We start from the raw sequence: 12,656 nt of genomic DNA, 5'->3' as shown, positions 1-12,656 counted from the left end.
TGCTGTCTGTCTGCCCGCTTTCCAGATGCCAGAGCTCCCTGGTGATGACTACTGTCCCTGGCAAAATAGTGCCCTCTGCCGGCCGCCCTGGGTGCCTCTTCTTGATAAAGACCCAGCCCCCTCCCAGCTGCCAGGAACCCTGAGCACCCAGGGAGCCAAGAATGAGGCCACTTTCCTTTAATGACCCCGCCTCTCAGCGAGCCGGGCAGCAGTCGTAATTCTTTGCACTGAGCTTGACTGTTTTCCATCCTATCTCTGCTGCCAGATTAATCTTCCTAAAACACCACTTTCATCATTTCACTCCCCTGATTAAAGACCCACGCAAATTCCTCAGTGCCTCTTACATCAGGGCTATGGGCCGAGGTCTGGTATCACAGCCCACCTCCGACTGTCACCCTCACACCGGAGTCTTGGCTTCTTTCTGTTCCAGTGCCCCAGAGGGTCATAGGCCTCCTTCAGTCCCCCACTGGGTAGGAGTGGAGATGTCCAAGCACTGGCTTTGCGGGTAAACAGACCTGGGTCTGTCCCAGGGATAGAGATGAGAATGGAAATTACTCTCATTCCTGTTTATGACCTGCCATGTCTCTACATGAGCTGAGCATGTTACACGTACTAGCTAATTTAAAATTCACAACGTGGAGTCTTTTTCCCACTTTTACAAATGAGGAACCGAAGTCAGGATCACAGACTCCAGAGCCCGGCGCACAGCGGCCACCCTCTCCTGAGTCCACCTGAGCTTGACCAGGAGTAGGAGGCGGTGATGGCTAGGCTGCCCCTGAAGGTTATTTCAGAATAGCATGTGAAGGGCATCTGACACAGTGCCCACCACCTCAGGCCCCTTCCTCCCCGTCCTGTTACCTCTCAGCACAAACTCACTGTAGCCACAACCGTCCTCCCACCAAGACATCCTTTCAGAGGGTAGGGGCCTGCGATGTGCCGGACATTTCTCTAGGCACTGCTCATTTCAAGCTGTTGGTCTTTTGGCCCATGTTGCAAGGATGGGAAGATCTACAATAAACAACCAAGGAGACATGGAGGGGACGTTTCCAGTTGCTCCAAAATTCATTACCCAGACCCACAGCTGTGGCCAAAGATGCTAAGAAACCCACTTCCTAAAGAGATCACAGAAGGTTGGAGCCAGGCAGCTTCCTCAGGGGTGTCCTGGAGGTGGCAGAACTGGCCCTGCTGCCAGGAGCCACTCCAGCCCCTCAGCTCCTCGTTCTTTCCTGTTTACATTAGAACCTCAAGTCGTTTAGAGGAGGAGGCAGTGAGAGTGGATGGTGTTGGTGAATGGGTACCACTCCCTCTCCAGCCCCACCCCCAGAACTAGGCAAAGGAGACCCCCCACCACCCAGGAGAATCCTAAATCCAGACAGAGGATGCTGCCCAGAAGAGGAGGCTGACATCTTGCTCCCCAGCTGCATGCTTGTGGAGCTGCAGGAGCCTGGTGCCAGCTGCAGGGATGGGCTGTTGAGGGCGTCCTTGGGGGAGTTTGGCACGCATCCTCTCAACTTGTGCAGGGCTCCCTCCAGGGAGACTGGGGAGAGGGGGAGAAACCTGCCGGCCAGCAGGGGAAACCAGTGCCCCACCTCCACCGCTCAGGGACCCCCAGGGCTCATGTAGGGAGCCACATGGAGGGTGGGACCCTCCATGTGGCAAAGGGCCCCTGCAGGAGAGGGGCTCTGGCTCCCCCCACCACCAAAGAAGTTGGCAGGGGGTGCCTGTTCCCTTGGCAGGACTGACCCCTCCTGGGGAAAAGCCAGCCACAGAGGAGGCTCTGCCCCCAAGGAGCCAGACACCCCATCTCCAGAGGGATTTCAGCAGGTAGAACCCAACCAAGGGAGGGCCTGAGAGGAAAGAAGAGGACCCACCCTCTGCCCTTCTATTCAAGTTGCCCCAGAGAGACGGGGAAAATCTTGTGTTCCCCCCGGCATTCCAGAAAGGAGCTTTGAACCAAGACTTGGAGTTTTAAACTGGCCTGGTCTGAGTTTTAATAGCTAGGAGAGCCTGAAATGTGCTGGAATGCCCCCCCACCCGCATCATGAAGACCCAGTGGGAAGCAGGACTTGGCAGAGCGTGTCAGGATGAAGCAATTAGAAAAAGTAAGATGAGTTAGGCTTGGAGCCCACTGACTTGAGATTCCCCAGTCAACTGTGCTGTGCTGTGCTTAGTTGCTCAGTTGTGTCTGGCTCTTCGTGGCCCCATGGACTGCAGCACTCTAGGCTCCCCTGTCCTTCACTGTCTCCCAGAGTTTGCCCAAACTCATGTGCACTGAGTCGGTGATGCCATCCAACCATCTCATTCTCTGTAGCCCCCTTCTCCCACCCTCATTCTTTCTCAGCATTTGGCTCTTCACATTAGGTGGCCAAAGTATTGGGGACTTTGAGGGTATAGCAAAAATTCCTCCCCTCGGGAAGCTTACATTCTAGTGGGATGATAAAAAGGTTCACTTGAACAGAGAAGTCCTGCAGTCTGACGGATGGTAACAGAGCAGGGGGCACAGAGGGTATGCCAGGGAGAGGGTGGGGATAGGAAAAGGAGTCTAGAAAAGATCCTCCGGAGAAGGGGATTTTTCAGCAAGATCTGAACGAGGGCAGAGCATCTGACCCCCTCTCAGTGTGGTTGGTTCATGGGCCCTTTAGAAGTGGAAAGCCCACTTTCCACTTTCTTTACCTGATGACTGACACTGGGACTCAGCTGTATGCATGGACTCCTGGGAGACCTGAAGATGAATGGGACTCAGCGTCTGCCCTGGGATCAACTACAAGCCATAGGAGAGAACGATGAGCCAGCGCTTCACTTCTGAACCCCAGTGGGGCCCCAAAGCACCAGCGCCAGCTCCCCCAGCAATGTGAAGGAGGCGCGCAGGAGCTGAGCACTTCTCCCAAGGTCTTTGAGACATCCCCTCCCCTCCACAGTTTCCTTCCTTCTGCAAGGAGTGGGCTGGGGGCGGGCACCCGGCCTCTTTCTATTCACTTCTGGCTCTGTGAGGCTGACCCCTCTATGGTAACTTTTGCTGACTGCTGCCATCGCTTGGGTTCCTACCAAGAGGGCAGAGAAGCCCAGGTGCCTGGAGGGTGGAAACACAGCGGGGCCTGTCGTGTTTTAGGGTGATCATTTATAAACATAGACCCCAGTTCCAACACGGGCTCTCAGGCACTTTGCCTGCCCAGTCCTTTGTTGGGGTCCCACCATGGACGGGTTCCCCATTCAGATATGGATGGGATGGGAGGCAGCTCCAGGGGGTGTCCCTGCGCCCAGTGGTTCACCCCCTGACACGGACACATGAGCACCAGCCCGTAGTTTCCTATGGTTAGGAAAATGGCCTTCGTTAGACGGTCTTCTGCAAAGAGACTCAGAGAGCAGGAGGCTACCTGCTGTAGCTAAAATACGTGCATTCTGATGCTAAAATGTGTCTTTTTTTTAGGTTTCTTCTGTTTAAAAAAAAAAAAAAAAAAACACACACATTTTGGCTACACCGAGGCTTGTGGGATGTTAGTTCCCTGACCAGGGGTCAAACTCCTGCCCCATGAGATGGAAGCATGAAGTCTTAACCACTGGATCACTAGGGAAATCTCAGGACGTGTATTTTAAAATGATATATTGAAAATTTAAAATTTCCGGTCCCAAACAGAGATAAAAATCAGCACAAATTTAGTGGAGCCCAGGAGGGGAGCTGAGAATCATGCCAACCCAAATCTCTTGGGGGAGTTTTGTGCATCCTGAAGCTGCAGAGAGAAGCCTTTGGTTCTGCACCTGGATCCCTGGATCCATCTCAGTGCAGGGTCCAGGGTTGTGTACTGGGGATGTCTGAGGTTGTGCTTTCAAGGAGCTCAAGACTTATGGGCAAGAAGTGTTTCCAGGGACCTTGCAGGGAAACACTCGATGCTAGCCAGGGAAGAGCATTCTGGAAAAAGGGAAGCACACATGCAAAGGCACTGAGGCATGAAGCAGGGCCCCCCTTGTGGAATCGTGTGGGAAGCATGAGTGAGGAGCGAGGGGCACCCAGCAGGTGAGAGGCCGGAGAGAAGGACAGAGCAAGAGCATGGATCATTTATACACAGACCCAGAAGTGAGAAACTGGAAGGTTTTTAACACAGTTGAGTCACCTGGATTTCCACTTTAGAAAGATCAGCCTGGGGGAACTGGAAGAGGGAGTGGGAGAGGAAGTACTCTTAAGGAGACTGGGTCAGAGATGTCCCAGTACTCTGGCCAAGAACTGATGGTGAAGACATGGATACAAGGCTTTATCTACCTCCAGCATTAATAAAAACTTCATATTTTCAGCCCAACTTGGAGCTGTCTTCCCCCATGCCCGCCCCTTTTCCTCAGAACACCAATTGATTTTTTTTTAAATGTGTTATCCTTTATTTACTTTAGAGACAGAGAAAACGCAGAGAGAGTGACTTCTTTGGGTTGCAAATAGTTAGTGATGGAGCCAGGATTAAGAACTCAGTCTTGCCAGCCCTCAGTGGATTTTATGATATTTATGTATACGATGCCCGCTCACTCTTCCGCTCTGCCAGTAAACAGAGCTGATAAATATGAAGAGGACAGCAGCAGAGAGCTTACTTCCATCCTAAAAAGGCAAGAGGACTGGGAAGGCTCATTAGGAGAAAATATTGAACAGCCAGTGTTTGAGTTTTACCTGTGATGTGAAGGGGAAAATAGTGCATTTTTGTACTATTTTGTACAAAAAGCCATTATGTAACTGTTCTAGGGGTGGACGGGGTGCCTCCAGAATGGAGCATGGAGGCAAGTGACCAAGAGAACAAAGACAGTGTCGGTTCCTAGGGGGCAGGAAGCACATTGGATACTGCCGTGGGTCCTCTAGAAGCATCTGCGGTTTAGTGGAAAGGGCACTGGTTTCAGAAGAGCGGAATTAGAATTGCTGCTGTGTGTCTGTAGGCACGGCACTCACCCTCTCTGTTGGCTAGTTTCCCTATTATCAAATGGGGATGATAGCATCAACCTTACCTATTATTGTGTGCAGATTAAGATCTGTAAACCTCCTTCTACAAGGCATGATAAAAAAAGTACAGGTGATTTCCAAAGTTTCTTTAATGGCTTTTTTATGAGCATAAAAGTAATGTATGGAACTTACCTGGTGATCCAGTGGTTAAGACTTCACCTTACAATGCAGAGGATGCACATTCGATCCCTGGTCCGGGAGCTAAGATCCCACATTCCTTGAAGCTAAAAAACCAAACCATAAAACAGAAGCAATATTGTAACAAATTCAGTAAAGACTTGTTAAAAAAAAAAAGGAATGTATGGTTACTGCAAAAAAAAGTCCAAAACTACTAAAAAGTATAAAGAAGAAAATGGAAATTACTCCCAACTCCTTCTATCCAGAAATAGCCACCATTAACATTCTGGTGTGTGTACTTCCGTCCTCTTCCCTTTGCTTATAAAAATACATACATTTTTTTTTAAACCAGAAATGTGATAATGCCGTATATGCTATTTGAAATGTTTCTCTTTTTGCTTAAAAATATCTTGTGGACATCATTAAAAAATACAGTTTTATGTGATCATTTTATTTCTTTTTAAATCATGAAAACGTTAGACACAAAAATAAAGAGAACAGTGTAATGGACACTCATCTACCCATCCACCAGATTCAGAACCTGTAAGATTTTGCCTCCATTGCTTCATCCTTATCCCCCCTTACAAGCCATTCTCTTATCCAGGGGATCTTCCTGACCCAGAGATCGAACCCAGGTCTCCTGCATTGTGGGCAGATTCTTTACCATCTGAACCACTAGGGAAGCCCCTTATTATTGCTGTTAACAGTTTAAACCAAATACCTACCCTCCTGCTGTGTGTCTCTAAACCAATCTCTAGGTCATTATCACACTTGACAGAATTAACGGTCATTCCTCACAAGCACCTAATGCCCAGTCAGGATTCAAATTTCTCCAATTAGCTCCAAAGGGTTCTTTGCCAGTTGGTTATCACATGATCCTTTGTAATGACCCCCTGCAGCTGGAGACCAGGTCTCCAAGTTGTCGCTCATGAAAAGCACGGAGGGCGACATCTTCTTGCACATATTCGTGGACCCCTGTCCAATTATTTCTACAGGACAAATTCCTAGAAGGGGACTTTCCAGGTCAAAGCCTATGCGTTATTTTTAAGGTTTTTAATAGCATTTGACAAATTGCCCTCCAGAGAAATTGTACCAATTGACACTCCCACCAGCAGGAACTGGCACCCTGGAAGGCCTTGTGTTGTTAATGAAAGGAAATTAAGGGGGGAGAAAGCAGGTGGGGAGAAAAAGGGGGAAAGGAGGAGAGGGCTGGAGTGAGAGCTTGCAGACGGTGCTCTTGGCGGTCCCTGGGGACTAGCCCGCCTGCTCCTGAGAGCAGCGGAGGCAGGCAAGGGTCCCAGCCCACCAGTGACTCAGCAGATTAAGTCCTAAAGCAACGATTCCATCGAGACTGAGAACAAAGCTGGAGCAAAGACTCTTCGATCCATTCTAATTAGGAGCTGCCTTTCCAGAGAAATCGGGAACAGGCTGCCACGGCTGAAAGCAGAAAAAAAAAAAAAAAGGAAAAGGAAAAAAAGCAAAACTGCAGCCCAGCTGTGCTTGTCTATTTTCCGAAAATCCCAAGAAAGAGCTCCATCCACTGTGCGCACAATCCAGGGACCCCGTTCTGAAGGTTATGGAATTCAGTTTGGGCCAAGGATCTCCATCCCCAAAGGGTGGAGGGGGAATACTTTCTATTCTTGCCCTTGCTAACGGCAGAGGAGGACAAGGAAGTGTAGGCTCTTACCCTGCTTCTCCTTCTTTTTTGCTGTTGCTTAAAACCTACAATCTATTTCAGGTTTGAGAAGAGGAACTAAAATTAAGATCACATTTGAGGCCTGGCTCTACGTGCAAAAATGGAGACCAGGCTGCTTCTGGCTCTTGCAGGCTGGGTTACACTGGAGGTTTGCTTTGTAGGCAGAGGTCATGATGCTCTGCTTGCCTTTTGCTCTCCCCTTCCTGTTTGCACTGTGCTGTTCCCACATGGAGTACACGCCCTCAAAGAAGGACTGGTTCAAGGGTCAGTGCTAGCCAAGCTCCAGTGACAAAGCCATTCCAACTGTCAGCATGGAGCATCCTAACATCAGGACTGCGGCAGGTTCATGGTTCAGAACTTCCTGGGGTGCTGTTTCATTTGTAAGATAGTGTTTATTTTATTTTTTCTAGTTTTTAAAGTATTTACTTATTTATTGGCTGTGTGAGGTCTTAGTTTGGGCATAAGAGAACTTTGTTGCATCTGTGACCTACTGGCTTAGTTGCCCCAGGGCATTTGGCCTCTTGGTTCCCTGGCCAGGGGTTGAACCGTGTCCCCTGAGGATGCTTAACCACTGAACCACCGGGGAAGTCCCAAGATGGTATTTAAATTAAGAGCACACGGGATCCAGACTATGGTGGATTCTTGCTGGTATCAAAGGATGTTTTCAAGCAAACATCGAGAAGCAGCTTTATGAATAACATATCGGCAATTCACACACATCACCATCTTATTTTGTGTTCCCACTCTGTGAAGCGAATGCTTTGCACCCAACTTCACATGAATGTAACATGACTCCTGGCTGGTAGGAATCACGTCTTGAACCTGCCTTTCCTCCACTCAGGCCTCTTTCCATGGTCTTGGGCTGCCTTCTCAGAATCTGTGAGCCTTGTCTACCCCATGCCTCACCCCAGACTCCAACAGCAGCTCCCTTTCCCAAATGTGCCAGGGCTCAGGAGCCAAGAGGAGGGTCTGGCGGGGAGACAGTCCTGTGAGGCCCTCTTGGTGCCAGGACCCCCCAAGTCCCCTTCAAACCTGTTTCTTCTCACCCGACCTTCACACAAGGCAACCCAGGAGGACGAGGCAATCTTCCAGTTTCACCGTGGAGGACACAATAGGCCTGTGACCTTGGTTTTGAATGCAGCTTTCTAGGAACATCCATAGCTGCTTTCGGGGACCTGTGAATCTCAGAATACACCTTGGGGAAGCTCGGGTCCCTCGCAGCCAGCTCCCTTCAGCTGTTCTAACAGCTCCCTATTCTAACAGGCAGAAGGTGGTAACAACTCCCAGAAGCAGAGCACGGGGCCAGGCACCTGCCCACGGCATTCTAGGCTCTGGAGTCAAACGGCTCTGGGTTCAGGTCTCCACTCAGGCTGCTTGTCACAGAACAACCTTGAGCAAGTCGCTTCACTGCTCCGGGCCCTATAACATCACCTCCCTTGAATGGTTGCTAAGGAATTTCTGAAATGCTTAGCCCATGTTGGGACAATCCCTGTTCAGGCTTTACTGTTATTGTGGCTGCATGGTCCCCATTCGGTGACACTAGTGGTAAAGAATCCACCTGCCAACGCAGGAGATATAAGAGATGCAAATTCGATCCCTGGGTTGGGAAGATCTCCTGGAGAAGGAAATGACAACCCACTCCAGTATTTTTGCCTGGGAAACCCCCTGGACAGAGGAGCCTGGAGGGATACAGTCCATGGGGTCACAAAGAGTCAGACACAACAGAAGTGACTTAGCATGCACACAAGGTCCCCATCCTGAGTCATCACAAGAAGTTGAGTCTGCTGCCCTCCACCCTTCATCCAAAGGAGCTCTGGGGCTGAGAAGCCTGGGTCCCCTGTAAATAACCCCTGGGAAGTGGTTTGCCATGGCCCAGAGAATAGTGGATAGAGAATGGATGAGGCAGCAGGAGACCCAGGTTCAAGTCCACCTCTTTCTCTCACTGAGAGGGCCTTTGCCCCAGAAGCTTCTGTAATGACAAGATTGGACTAATGATCCCTAAGAGTCTTCACTGTTCTAACTTCTTTGGCTCTCCTTGTCCAGCAGGCAGAGAAGAAGGGCTCAACACACACTCTGGACACAGAGTGGATGCATCTCGATCAGCCCTGGTCTTTTGAGCACCAACCACATGCCAAGCCCTGTTTTAGGTGCAGGATCTTCAAGGCTGAACACGAAGACTTCCCTGTGGTCCAGTGGCTAAGACTCCCAATGCAGAGGGCTGGGGTTCAATCCCTGGTCAGGGAACTAGATCCCACATGCCACAACTAAGAGTTCACATGCTGCGACCAAAGATCCCACATGCTGCAGCTAAGACCCTGTGTAGCCAAATAATTAAATAAAAATGCACATTTTTTTTAAAAGTTTGAACAGGAAACATGAGGCTCACCTCATGAAGCATACGATCTAGTAGGGTAGAGAGAGACTAAGCAAATTAACAAACAAGTTGTAAAAGCTGCTTGAAGGAAAAGACTGGAGCCCTCTGAACAAGACTGCAAAGGAGGCTTATTTTAAATTGGGGAGAAGGTTGTCTGGCAAAAAACCCTCTGTTGAAATATGAAGAGATATGAAGGAGTAGGAGTTGTGTGTGAAACAGGGAAATTGCATGTCAACCAGCGGGAGCATGTTCAAATGTCCTGAGGCAGAGAGGAGTAGCAGTTCCAGTCCCTTAGCCCTTCTCAGCAGAGCTTCCTTCTTGGCCCTCACTCTCCCAAGGTTTCCACGTGAGGGGACTCTCACCCCTAAGAGAGTGGGAGGATACCAGATATAGGGGAACAGATGTTCAGGTATGGGCCTTGAGCTAAGGCAGGGGTGCCCACTCTTTCCTTTTGGCCTGGGCAGCCCTGGGGCTCTGCACAGGATGGACCCATCACCAGGCCCATCTACAGGCTGCAAAATCAGGCCTGAGAGAGGCCTCCAGTGGGAATGAAAAACAGAGACAGAGAGAACCATGTGGAGCAGGAGAGGTTCCAAGACCCCCAGACTATAATTGGGCAGGGTGGAGAAGCACCTTCCTCTGCCTGAAGCTCCCACTGCATGGATGGAAAGATAATACAGGAACCGGATGTCCTGCCCCACAGCCGAGCAGTGCACAGCCACAGGCAGCCTACATACCATGTAGCCCCCCAGTGGGCAGAGTGTGCCCATTTGAGGGCTGAGGACACCAAGGCCCAGGGAGGTGAAATGCTCATCCCAGCCCCACTGTCAACCTGGGGTGGGGGAGGCAGAGGAGCCCCTCCCTAGCACCTCCCCTGTGCCTGGCCTCTCCTATTCTTCATCTCTCTTAACCCTCACCACCACCTTTTCAGGTGGGCGTGTTTTGGCTTATTTTTGTTGTTGTTGTTGTTCACTCAGTCATTCCCAACTCTTCGTGACTCCAAGGACTGCAGCATGCCAGGCTTCTCTGTCCTTCACTGTCTCCCGGAGCTTGCTCAAATTCATGCCCATTGAGTTGATGATGCTGTCCAACCATCTTATCCTCTGTCGTCCCCTTCTCCTCCTGCCTTCAATCTTTCCCAGCATCAGGATCTTTTCCAATGAGTCAGTTCTTTGCATCAGATGGCCAAAGTATTGGAGCTTCAGTATCAGTCCTTCCAATGAGTATTCAGGACTGATTTCCTTTGGGATTGACTGGTTTGATTTCCTTGCTGTCCAAGGGAGTTGCTGTCAAGAGTCTTCTCACGTGGCTTATTTTACAGGTGAGAAAACAGGCTCAGAGAGGTAAAGCCAATGACTCAAGTTCAGTCAGAAAGTGGAACGCACCTAGAACCTGTGCTCTTTTGGTCACTAAGAAGCAGGCCAGGTGGGTAAGCAGGTACCCAGGAAGGACACCATGGGCAGGAATGTTCGAGGACAGCCAGCAGGGAAGCTGCCTTGGAGAAATTGATCCACATAATAAACACTGCAGATTGTTAATCAGCTATACCCCAATACAGGCTTCCCTGGTGACACAGATGGTAAAGAATCTGCCTTCAGGAGACCCAGGTTCGATCCCTGGATCAGGACAATCTCCTGGAGAAGGGAATGGCCACCCACTTCCCCAATACAAAATAAAACCTTAAAAAAAATAAAAATAAACACTGTGGGCTTTGGGAGTTGGAGAAAGGCCCCCCAGGGAGGATGAGGTAGGGATTATGAAGTGGTAGGGGTGGGGGGACAGATAATAGCCCAAGGTCACATTGACAGGACCTGGCACACAGAAAGCCTTCAAATGTGAGTTCCCTTGACCTCCCCGAGGGAGGTCCTGCTGCCACCACAGGCCACCCAGTGAGGGCCTCCCTGTGCGGTCAGGCACTCCCCTAGGGTGCCCTGCACCCCTCCCCCAGTCTCTCCTGATACCCTCCCACCCTCCAGTCCTGTGTCAGCTGCCCCAGAGCCCCCGGGATCCACGTCCCACACACCCAGCGCTCCTGCGAGCCTGGCCCATGTCGCCTCACACCTCACCCTGCTGTACGGCGCCCCTGGCCAGCCAAGCTTGTCGCCTTCTCTGAGACAGTAGCAAGGGCAGCGGGACCCAGGGGAGGCAAAGATGAACAAAATGGGACCGACAGACCCTCCAACCCCGTTCAGACCACGCTCACCATCTGCTCAGCCAGGCTTGGGCCGCACAGGGCACTGGGGCAGAAACAGCCAGCACCAGGCTGGCCACGTGCTGGCCTCCGGGGCCTGCCCAGTCAGGAGGCCTGGCTGGCCTTTCCACTGCAGCTGCCAGCCCTGGCTGGGTTGTAGGGGTGCCAGGCTCCAGCCCCAACCCTCCCCAATGGATGTCCCGGGGGTGGGGGAAAAGAGTGACTCTGTGGCCTGAGTGGGTGGGAAAGGGAATGCAGAGGGTGGAGCTGAGACCGAGTGTGTTGTTCCCCCTGAGACGAACGCTGCAGACTAGGGGTAGGCAACAGAGCCCTCTCTGATGCCCCAATACTCCCTGGCCTTCAAGGGGTCCCCCAGAGCTCCAGAGACCCATGAGAGAACTCAGTGCCCCAGAATGACCACCAGAGCCCCCACCCTTGCCCCGGCATCCGCTGGAGCCCCTCTAAACCTGATTGGCCTCCAGCACCATGGTGATACAGTCCGTGCATCAATCAGAACATGTCACCAATCTGCATAAAGCCCTTTGAAGTCCTCCTATGTCCCTAAGTTAATGACCCAAATCCCTATCCTAGCCTACACACCTGTCTCACTTGTCCCATCATATCCCATCTCAGACACACACACACACACACACACACACACACATACACACCACGCTTTGTGTTTCAGTTTCAAAGACCTTCTTTCAGTTCTGTGTTTGCAACTCTTCTGTGCCTCAGTTTCTTCATCTATTAAATGGACTACTTAATAGTGTCTTAGTTTTGGTTAATCCAAAAACAGCCACGGAGACAAATGTTCAGGAGCAAGTACTTATTTTCGAGGTGAACTCAGAAACATGGTGTGGGGGAGGCAGTGAGAGAAGGAGGAGCAATGCTGAGGAAGTGCACACTGATGGGGGTACCCTGTGGCATGGGCCCTCCGAGTCGCCTGGGAGCCTCTGAGAGTCAGTCTCCAGCTGCCTCGGAAATGCCCGCCAAGGGAGAGGAGCGGGGATATTTATCCTCCAATTCCCATCAGTTGTTGGTGAGGGCAGTCCTGGGAAGACTCTGGCACGTCCAGCCAGCAGAAGCTACCAGCAAGTATGTGAACTGTCCTCACGGGTCCCCTGGGGTAGGCAGAAGCTATCTGGGCAGGGCATTCATGGCTTCTGCAATTTGCGAATATCCCTCTCATGGTGTTGTGCAAACTAACTGACATAATACATGTAAAATGCTTAATACAGTGCCTGGCACATAGTGGGTACTGAGTCTGAGCTATAGTGACACTAATGTCATTTTGTTTTGTCTT

The sequence above is a fragment of the Bos indicus genome, chromosome 5 (genome assembly GCF_029378745.1).
Source record: "Bos indicus isolate NIAB-ARS_2022 breed Sahiwal x Tharparkar chromosome 5, NIAB-ARS_B.indTharparkar_mat_pri_1.0, whole genome shotgun sequence".
In the NCBI taxonomy this organism is placed as follows: domain Eukaryota; kingdom Metazoa; phylum Chordata; class Mammalia; order Artiodactyla; family Bovidae; genus Bos; species Bos indicus.
Note: the sequence above shows the minus strand (reverse complement) of the source record.